Source organism: Nematolebias whitei, chromosome 8, assembly GCF_014905685.2.
Source record: "Nematolebias whitei isolate Nwh7 chromosome 8, NemWhi1, whole genome shotgun sequence".
NCBI classification, from domain to species: domain Eukaryota; kingdom Metazoa; phylum Chordata; class Actinopteri; order Cyprinodontiformes; family Rivulidae; genus Nematolebias; species Nematolebias whitei.
In genome coordinates this window covers 43816343-43825256 of record NC_056505.1, presented here as the reverse complement: position 1 = coordinate 43825256, position 8914 = coordinate 43816343, and the positions used below count along the sequence as shown (strand labels likewise).

At 39.8% G+C, this 8914-nt stretch overlaps 1 protein-coding gene across 1 annotated transcript in view; it reads right to left on the bottom strand.

Moving 5' to 3' along the window:
• hvcn1 (hydrogen voltage-gated channel 1) overlaps window positions 1–1428 on the bottom strand; it is a 27400-nt gene extending 25972 nt beyond the window's left edge. Inside the window, exons 1-2 of the mRNA XM_037680625.1 lie at window positions 1407–1428; window positions 1213–1316 (exon numbers count right to left, since the gene is read on the bottom strand). The gene's annotated coding sequence lies outside the window, so the exon portion shown is untranslated. The remainder of the gene's footprint in view (window positions 1–1212; window positions 1317–1406) is intronic.
• Window positions 1429–8914: the final 7486 nt, after the last annotated feature.

Genomic DNA, 8914 nt, shown 5'->3' with positions numbered 1-8914 from the left:
ACTACACACACATTCATACAGAACTCTACTATTCACACATTCATACAAAACTCTACTACCCACACATTCATACAGCACACTACTACTCACACATTCATACAGCACGCTAATACACACATATTCATATAGCACTCTACTAAACACACATTCATACAGCATTCTACTACACAGGTGCTCATACAACAGTCTACTACACACACATTCATACAGCACTCTACTACACATACACATTCATACAGCACTCCATCACACACACACACACACATACTGCACTCTACTAAACACACATTCATACAGCACTCTACTACACACACATTCATACAGTTTTCTACTACACACACATTAATACAGCTGTCTAATAAACAGACACACACACACACATTCACACAGCTCATTACTACACACACATTCATATTGCACTCTAATACACACACATTCATGAAGCTCTCTACTACACACACACATTCATACAGCACTCTACTACACGCACACACATTCATATAGCACTTTACTACACACACACATTCATACAGCACTCTACTACACACATTCATATAGCACTCAACTATACACATTCATACAGCACTCTACTATACACATTCATACAGCACTCTACTACATCTCTACAAAGATAATCTGAATCTGTTGAGAATCATCAGAGCTTTTTCACATTCATACACTGATGGGACACGCATCAAAGGCAGGGGTTCAGTGTCTTGCCCAAGGACTCTTCAGCATGTGACTACAGGTGGAATTGAACCCCCAACTCTCCTTTTTGGAGGACAACTGCTTTAACCCATCATCCACAGCGTCCCCAGAGTCCAAGCCAAACAGAATCCTTCAGTTTTCTGCTCCGTCCACTAAGAATCATCTTCAGTGTAAAAATGAAGGAGCTGCTTTGAAACAGACATCATGTTTGTGTTGGACATGGGTTCAGGTTTAATGGTTTATCTTGTTCAAATCATGCTGCTGCTCAATACTCCAGCTAGATGAATGCACCAAGGATGAGTCAGGTCCTCTGGACCTGGTTAGGTTTAGTGTTGTTGTTAAGGTTGTTTCAGGAAACTAACTTTAACAACAGTAAACCTACCCAGGTCGTTAGGGTTATTCTTCTTGTTAAAGTTTGTTTCAGGAAAACTTTTGCGTCTTTCCAGGACTACGAGAGATCTCAGTCCTGGTCAGATAATAAATAATCAGGAGCAGCTGTCCTACCTGCTTCTGGTCGGCTCGGCTCCTCTTGAAGTTCTTACTGTGTTTGTTCAAGGTTCGAGTCAGTCTCGTGATGAGAACATCGAGTTTCTGCAGACGAAGCAGTTCTGAGGCAGAAATAACAGATATATCTGTGCAGGACCCGAACCGAATCGAACCGAGTCTACCAAACCCAACTTCACTACCAAACTTCGTACCTCCGGTGTCGGAACCAAATCCAGTTAGGTGTGGTTCTGGAAGCGATCACCCTTTTGTTGAACTCATACACGAACACAGAGACTGACAACAAGCACGTGACTCCTCGTCCTCTGGTCAACATGTGAAGACGATCTGGATCTTTAAAGTCCTTTTAGTTTTAAATTGTGTTGTTGTTGTTGTTGTTTTGTTTGTTTGTTTGTTTTTTTACAGCATGGACATTTTTTCATCCAAGTTCTCTCCAGTACCACCATGAGCCAGACACACACATGAAGTCACTTCATGGCATAACACCGGCTCCCCTGCACCCAGCGGCTCCTTCTGCTCCTACAGCCCGTGGAGACCCGTGAAGGTTCTCTCAGAGGCATTCCTCTGCTCCAGAGCCCTGGGTCAAACACTCCGTCCTGCTGAAAGCTGTGTCCATCAGAGAGCGCAGTGAACCCACAAACGAAAACGAAGTAAGGCTCGCCTCAAATGCCGAGCAAGGCGCATGCGTACCATCCCAATGGATTACGGGAACAGAAGTTCAAGGCTGGGCAGCACGGTGGCGCAACTGGTAGAGCTGCTGCCTCTCAGCGAGCAGGTCCTTGGTTCAAATCCCGGTCCAGGGGCCTTTCTGTGTGGAGTTTGCATGTTCTCTCCGTGCATGCGTGGGTTTTCTCCGGGTATTCCGGTTTCCTCCCACAGACCAAAAACATGCATGTTAGGCTGATTGGTAACTCTAATTGTCCCTAGGTGTGAGTGAGAGAGTGAATGGTTGTTTGTCTCGTTTGTCTCTATGTGGCCCTGTGATGGACTTGCGACCTGTCCAGGGTGTACCCCGCCCCTCGCACAGTGATTGCTGGACATGGGCACCGGCGACCCCCGTGACCCAAAATGGAATAAGCGGGTAAAGATAATGGATGGATGGAAGTTCAAGGCTATAAATAGCAATTCAGCAAACTCTCTTCTGCTGTTCAGAGGAACCACAATGTCAAAAATATAGCCAGACTCTATGGAGGGTGGAATATTTATTTAATGTTGTCACATTCCACCCTCCCTACTGCTGAACGGGAGCCATGAAATAAATAAATACACAGTGAAATAATTAAATGTATTCTAAATAAAAAATTATTGAAAATGTTGTTTAATTATTTAATGTCATTTAAAATGTACATTTATTTGTTTAATGGGACATTTAATTTAATTAATTGTATATTTAATGATTTAATCATGTATTAAATTATATATTTTATTATATAATGGGATGTTTAATGGTACATTTAGTTATTTTGTGGTACATTTATTTATTTAATTGTGCATTTATATTTATTTATGCCATGATGTATTTATTTAATTTTGTCACATTGTGAATTTAACAATTGTATAATTAATGATTTTTAAATGACACATTTAATTATTTAATGGGACGTTTATTGTTACATTTATTTATTTCATGGTATATTTATTTATTTGTACATTTATATTTATTTATTTCATGATGTATTTATTTATTTAATTGTGTCACATTATATCCTCCACAGATCTCACTCCAACTCTGAAAGAGGAGATCTCCTCACTCCTGGAAAAGGGGGCAAAAAAAAATTGTCCCTCCTCAGGAAGCAAATAGCGTTTTTTACAGCTGCTATTTTGTGATCCTGAAAAAAGATGGGAGACTCCGACCCATACTAGATCTGAGACAAATAAGTGAATGGCTGAGGACTAGGGACATGCACAGATAGACACTAGGTGGTGCTAGAGCACCTGCCATTTTCCCTCTGAACCAAAAAAAGTGCTCTAATAATGCTTTTTTAAATTTTATTTTATTTTAACAGTGTAGCTTTAGTGTGTGGCCCAAGGTAGCATTTCTGGATTTAAAAACTTTTATTACCAGTGCCACTCACTTTTATACTTTTGCATGACATGAGTAGTTGTTGTTTTTTCCCCCCTGGGTGCTCATGTGCCTGTCTCCCACAGGACAGTTTGCGTTGTAGATACCCACTAACCCATAGGTGTCCTTCTTTGGCATCAGCAAATGTAGGAATTTATGGTGTAGTCAAAAATTATTTTTACATAGGCTTCTGATCTTCTGTTTCAAATTCATTAAATTGTTCTCATCTGTTTTATTTGAATAATCAGGTTTTTTTTTTTTTGTATTGACTGAAAGATAACTTCCAAGACAAAGGTATGTTTCTTGTGTGTGCATGTAAATTGGCAGTGAGATTTAGAAAAGTATACAGTAAGTGCAATCAAAAAATCTTACCCAGGGTACAAAATTGCAGGACTGTTGTGAAGAAAGTGGCATCCAGCATCTTTAACCCTTTATTATCATGCAGAACATTGATTGATCTCATTTACCAATTGCAGCATAATGCCGAGAAAAGAAAAGAAAGGCTGAGAAAAGAAAAAGAGAGCTACAGCAGGCAGACCATGGAAGCAGCACCCTGCTCTCCTGGATCAAACCAGCAGCAGCTTCAGAGGAGGAGGAAAAAGTTAATGAAGAAAGGTCAGAGCCGATACGAGAGTCATGTTAAGGGACAAGCTATCCGGATAGAGCTGTCTTAATGCTCAGATTTTTTTAAATTTTTTTATATTTTTACAACAACAACAACAACAACAACAACAACAACAACAACAACAACAACTACTACTACTACTACTACTACTACTACTACTACTACTACTACTACTACTAGTACTACTAGTACTACTAGTACTACTACTACTACTACTACTACTACTACTACTAATAATAATAATAATAATAACATTATTATTATTATTATTATTACAATAATGATAATTTGTTTGCAGAAAAAGTAGTTATGTGGTAGGGTGTTGATTTTTGGCCATGACAGTCAATGAGTCAGTCAGTGAGTCTTAATGTTGTAATTGTTGGTCTTCTAGGCAGCTACAGCAGGTGGCCCAGGAAAGCAGCTCTATGCTGTCCTGCAATATGCCATTTATGAACATGGAAGATGAGGCAGACGAAGTTATCACAGAGTCAGAAGTCAAAATGTCAGAATCTATAGCATGGACAGTCACAAAAACAGTGCTCTCTTATATTGAAAGTGAGGGTGAGATGAAAAGAGAACAACAAAGCCATGAACAAGAACTAGCTGTGTGTGAAAGAGATGGCACAACTGCAAAGCTACGTATTATGCAATATCCGACAGATTCCTTCCCATGTTGAAGCATTTCACATCAAGTGCAATGACAGCTACATTTCCATGTGCTGCAGCGTAGGTCCTTGTGGTTGACAAGGACCTACACTGCAGCACATGGAAATGTAGCTGTCATTGCACTTGATGTGAAATGCTTCAACATGGGAAGGAATCTGTCGGATATGATATTTCCCAAAAATGATAATGGGTGGCATGGACGTCAGAAGCATCTGTAAAGTGTGTGTGTGTGTGTGGGGGGGGACACTATAGTGTGTGTGTGTGTGCGTGTGTGTGTGTGCGTACACGTGCACCAGTGTACAAAAAAAGCAACATTTCATCTAGATTTCCTTACTTTAATTTCATTTAAAGCATGTTTATCAGAATCAGAATAAACTTTATTGGCATTGCACCGAGATACAACGCAAATATGTACGTACAGTCGTCCGAAAGATGGGCAGAGTGCACGAAGCTGCGGCTATAAATAGCTTCTTATTCTTATTCAGAATAATATTTTGCTTAGATGAGAAAAGGGAAGAAAACATGAGGAGAGACAGTATAAAAAAAAGATCTCTCACACCGTGTCTTAGACAGGGCACGATTTGAGACATCAAAAAAACCTACCACAGCAAAGCAACATAAATATATGTTATACATGTACATATAGGCCGGTGAAGACATTGAATTTTTAAGGGAAAGTCGTAGCATAGTCCAGAGCCCCCCTTCTCAGCCATTGTCCAGATAAGTGGTGTCATTCATCATCAGCTCGGTTGAGGCTCTGTCACATGTCCACGACCATGAATATATGTTTATGATCAACCCCCCAGTCAACAACTGCCCGCACTAAGCTCACTAAACTGACAATCAACACAGAGGTGTCTCCACCTCCTCCACCTGTGAGCGTTCTCTGCCGAGGCCGGAGACGCACAGAAGCACTGTAGGTTGGAGGAGGTAACCAGGAATACCTGGAGTGGATTTTTAGTGGTTTGAGTATTCTCCTATTATGCAAGTGGAATGGATTTGTTCACAAAGAAAGAGAAACTGTGCCGACTGAACTATGTTTCATAGTAAAAGTGGGGGGGTTCAAATGAATGTTTTTTTTAATGTGGGGGACATGTCCCCTTCACATATAATGGTGGCAACACCTATGATGGGCGGTCATTCCAAAAACAATGGTTCTCTGGGAATGTGTGGTTGGAGTAATCACCTACTACTGAGTCAATAGACCTTTTTCACAACAACCGGAAGTAGCGTCTCCTGGTGCTGGGTCACTTCCTGTTATTGCGAGTCTATGCAAATGCAAGGCTTTTCTTTCACTGATGTGGAGGAAATCGCAGCGGTGAATTCTCGAACCAATAAACTTGAGAAAGGATATAAGTTCTTCCATGAAGAATATATCCACAGCTATCAAGGTAAGAAAAGAAGTAGCTTAGCGAGCTAACCATTAGCTACAACATATGAAGTACATAAACGTCACAATAAAGCCTAATTTAGTGTGCTAAATTATTTGGAATATTTGAGACAGACGTGGTATAAACTTTTAACTGATATTTTAACAATCTGATATGTGTTTGCCACTACAGTTTGTGAAAGAAAACGTACTAGATGTTAGTTATGAGATGCTATGATGCTTGATGTTCAAATTGTGCTTTACTTCTGCATAACTATAGGTCAAATATTGTCGAGGGACAGTTAGTTGTCAGAGCTAGATGCTTCAGGTCCATGAAGAAAAATGAGGAACCACAGACTGCAGGTTTGAAACAGGCAGAAAGCCGGTTGGCTCATGTTCATTAGAGTTCCTGTTCATTTATGATAGCTGAAGAACTTTGACGTACGATAGACAACTTCTGTACTACTGAGAGCTTACAGTAACATCTTCCTGCTCAGTGGTTACTGTTTGTCTTCTGTTGTGGCAGCAACATAGTCTGTATTTTGTTCTGCTGCTGTTTCAGCTCATCTTCAAACTAGAATCTATTACTTGTTTAAAGCTAAATATGTTATAACAAGTATTATATGTATGTGCTAAAAACAGTTATCTGTTTTAGATCTCACTGGGTGACAGCAGGAGAAAAACTAAGTCAGCTGGAGTCCCAACCACTTATCGCTCGTCCTAGATGGTCTCTAAATTTTGGAGCTGGTACCAGCCAGGTTTGGCCCTGTGCCACAGGGCTCACAGATGTCTTACCAATGCGCGCCTGCGAAGTCCTGCGTAGCATCATTTTGCACCACATGGCGCCACACTTCCCTGCTCTTCCTCTGATGCTGCAGTCTTCCCAACATGCGTTTTGTGTCCACACTTCACACATCTTCAGTCTCTGCAAGTGTCACTGGAAACGTCTTATCAGAGGCCAGAACCAGGGAGCAGTCCAGATGTTCTGCAGGGGTACAGCTTTGACAACCAAGGCTTACTGCTAGCCGTTTTCATCTTGCTTGCAGAAGAATTGTGGAGTAGTCTGCTGACATGTTTTACTTCAACACCTTCAACCATGTGTTTATATCAATGCAGTAAGAATCATAAAATGTACAAATCACCCTTTTGTTCCTTCACATTTTAAATATTCAGTCTCAAGCTGTGAATCACTGTAAATACTGTAAATAGTTGTTACTCATGAAAAATACATAAATGTGCCAATTTCTTTAAAATGAAATTGCATAATTTTGGGAAAAATATCTATAATCCACTATCAATTTATAGTGTACAGTTATAAAATGTTAAATAGTTAAGTTTTTTTTTTTTTTTACTAGATATTGTAAATTACACTTGTTTTCCTTTCAATACAACTGAATCAATCCACAAATTAAATAAAACAGTACAGTATGCTGCGCAAGTGTGTTTTAATTGAAGAATGTTTAAAATAATTCAAAACCTTTAAATAACTAATTACATAACATTAGAACAATATGTAACAAGCTTGGGCATGGATGTTATTTTTATTTTATAAACTTACTGCAACACCACCTTAGGACTTTCATCCAAGAACATAATTTATACACAGGCACTTGGGTTTGTCTACAAGTAAGCAGGAGACTGATCCAAGATACAATATAAATTTTATTAACACTAAGTTAAAAACCTATTCCAATGGAGGCAATAATTATTCTGAAAATAAATATTCAGCCAAGGCTGAAGCTTTCCAGTGTTCAGTCAACTAAAAGACAAAAGGATGGTTCAAGGTAACACGAGCAGAAATTCACCCACAAGCTGTGATGCACGAGACACGAGTGGAACGGAACCTACACGAGACTGGACTGCCACTTTCAACCTGGAACATAGATATGAAATTAAGTAAACAAAAATAAATATGAATAATATTTAAGAATTACAAAACAAACAAACATGGGCCTCACATTCACATATAAAAATAGTTGAAATTGGCCCCAGCCTTTAGCTCAGTCAGCCAATCTTCTCTCAGGTAAGACACTGCCTAATTATGGTGATTCAAGCAGGAGTGAGAGTCCACCAACACAGGACTGAGCAGAATGAGGACAGCTGGGAGTGCACCTGTAAAACCACAAAATAAAATACGAATAGCAAGATCATTTCAATTATTGAGCTTATTGACATTAGGATTATTATTGTTGATATTATTTCCATGAAGATCAATACATTTTGTGAGTCAGTGCATGTAACTTGATCTCTCCATGACTTACATGACAAGTTTGTAATGTACCATCTTAATTTGATATTTACCAGTGGGTGGATGTGCCACCAGATGAAGTGAGTTTTACGTGGACTCCAGTAGCAGCTTAAGCCTGGCTAGCTTTCTGTGAGAGGACAAGCTGCCGTTTCTGAGTCCTCTAAAGACAGACTCTCTCTTAGCTGGTGCAGTGAAATTATTCCAGGTGGAGAGAAAAGGAACAGCTCAACTTTTAAAGCAGCTGGTGGTGGATCCGCAGACAAAATCCTTCTGAGTGAAATGCCGGCTACATTCAAGTGCTCCCTGGCTTTATGCAGAAATTGGGACCCTCATCTCTTCTGATTGCTTGGATCCACTGCCTCTTTTGGTCTGGGTACGTCGTGAAAAGCATGGTAGGACAGATATGGTTGTTTTCTTGCCCCACAAGAACAGCCAGGAACTGAACAAAAGCAACCGCGCCGACCAGAGCCATTTTCCTCACTGTCTAATGCTAATGCTATAGCCACTGGAAGTTGTTTAACACCACATCCGCTTTAAAACGCAGAAGCATGAAAAAGGTCTATTCACTGTTTTAGTTGTCGGCTTTTCCTCTCTGAAGAAAAATATTTTAAAAAACAGCATGGACAACTTGTGGCATACAAAAGTGGAAAAATGCTCTTGAAAAAAAAAATCAAGTGACACTCAGTGTGGGATTCCTGGTTTCCCTCTGTCTGTTTGTGTCTGTTTGTGTCT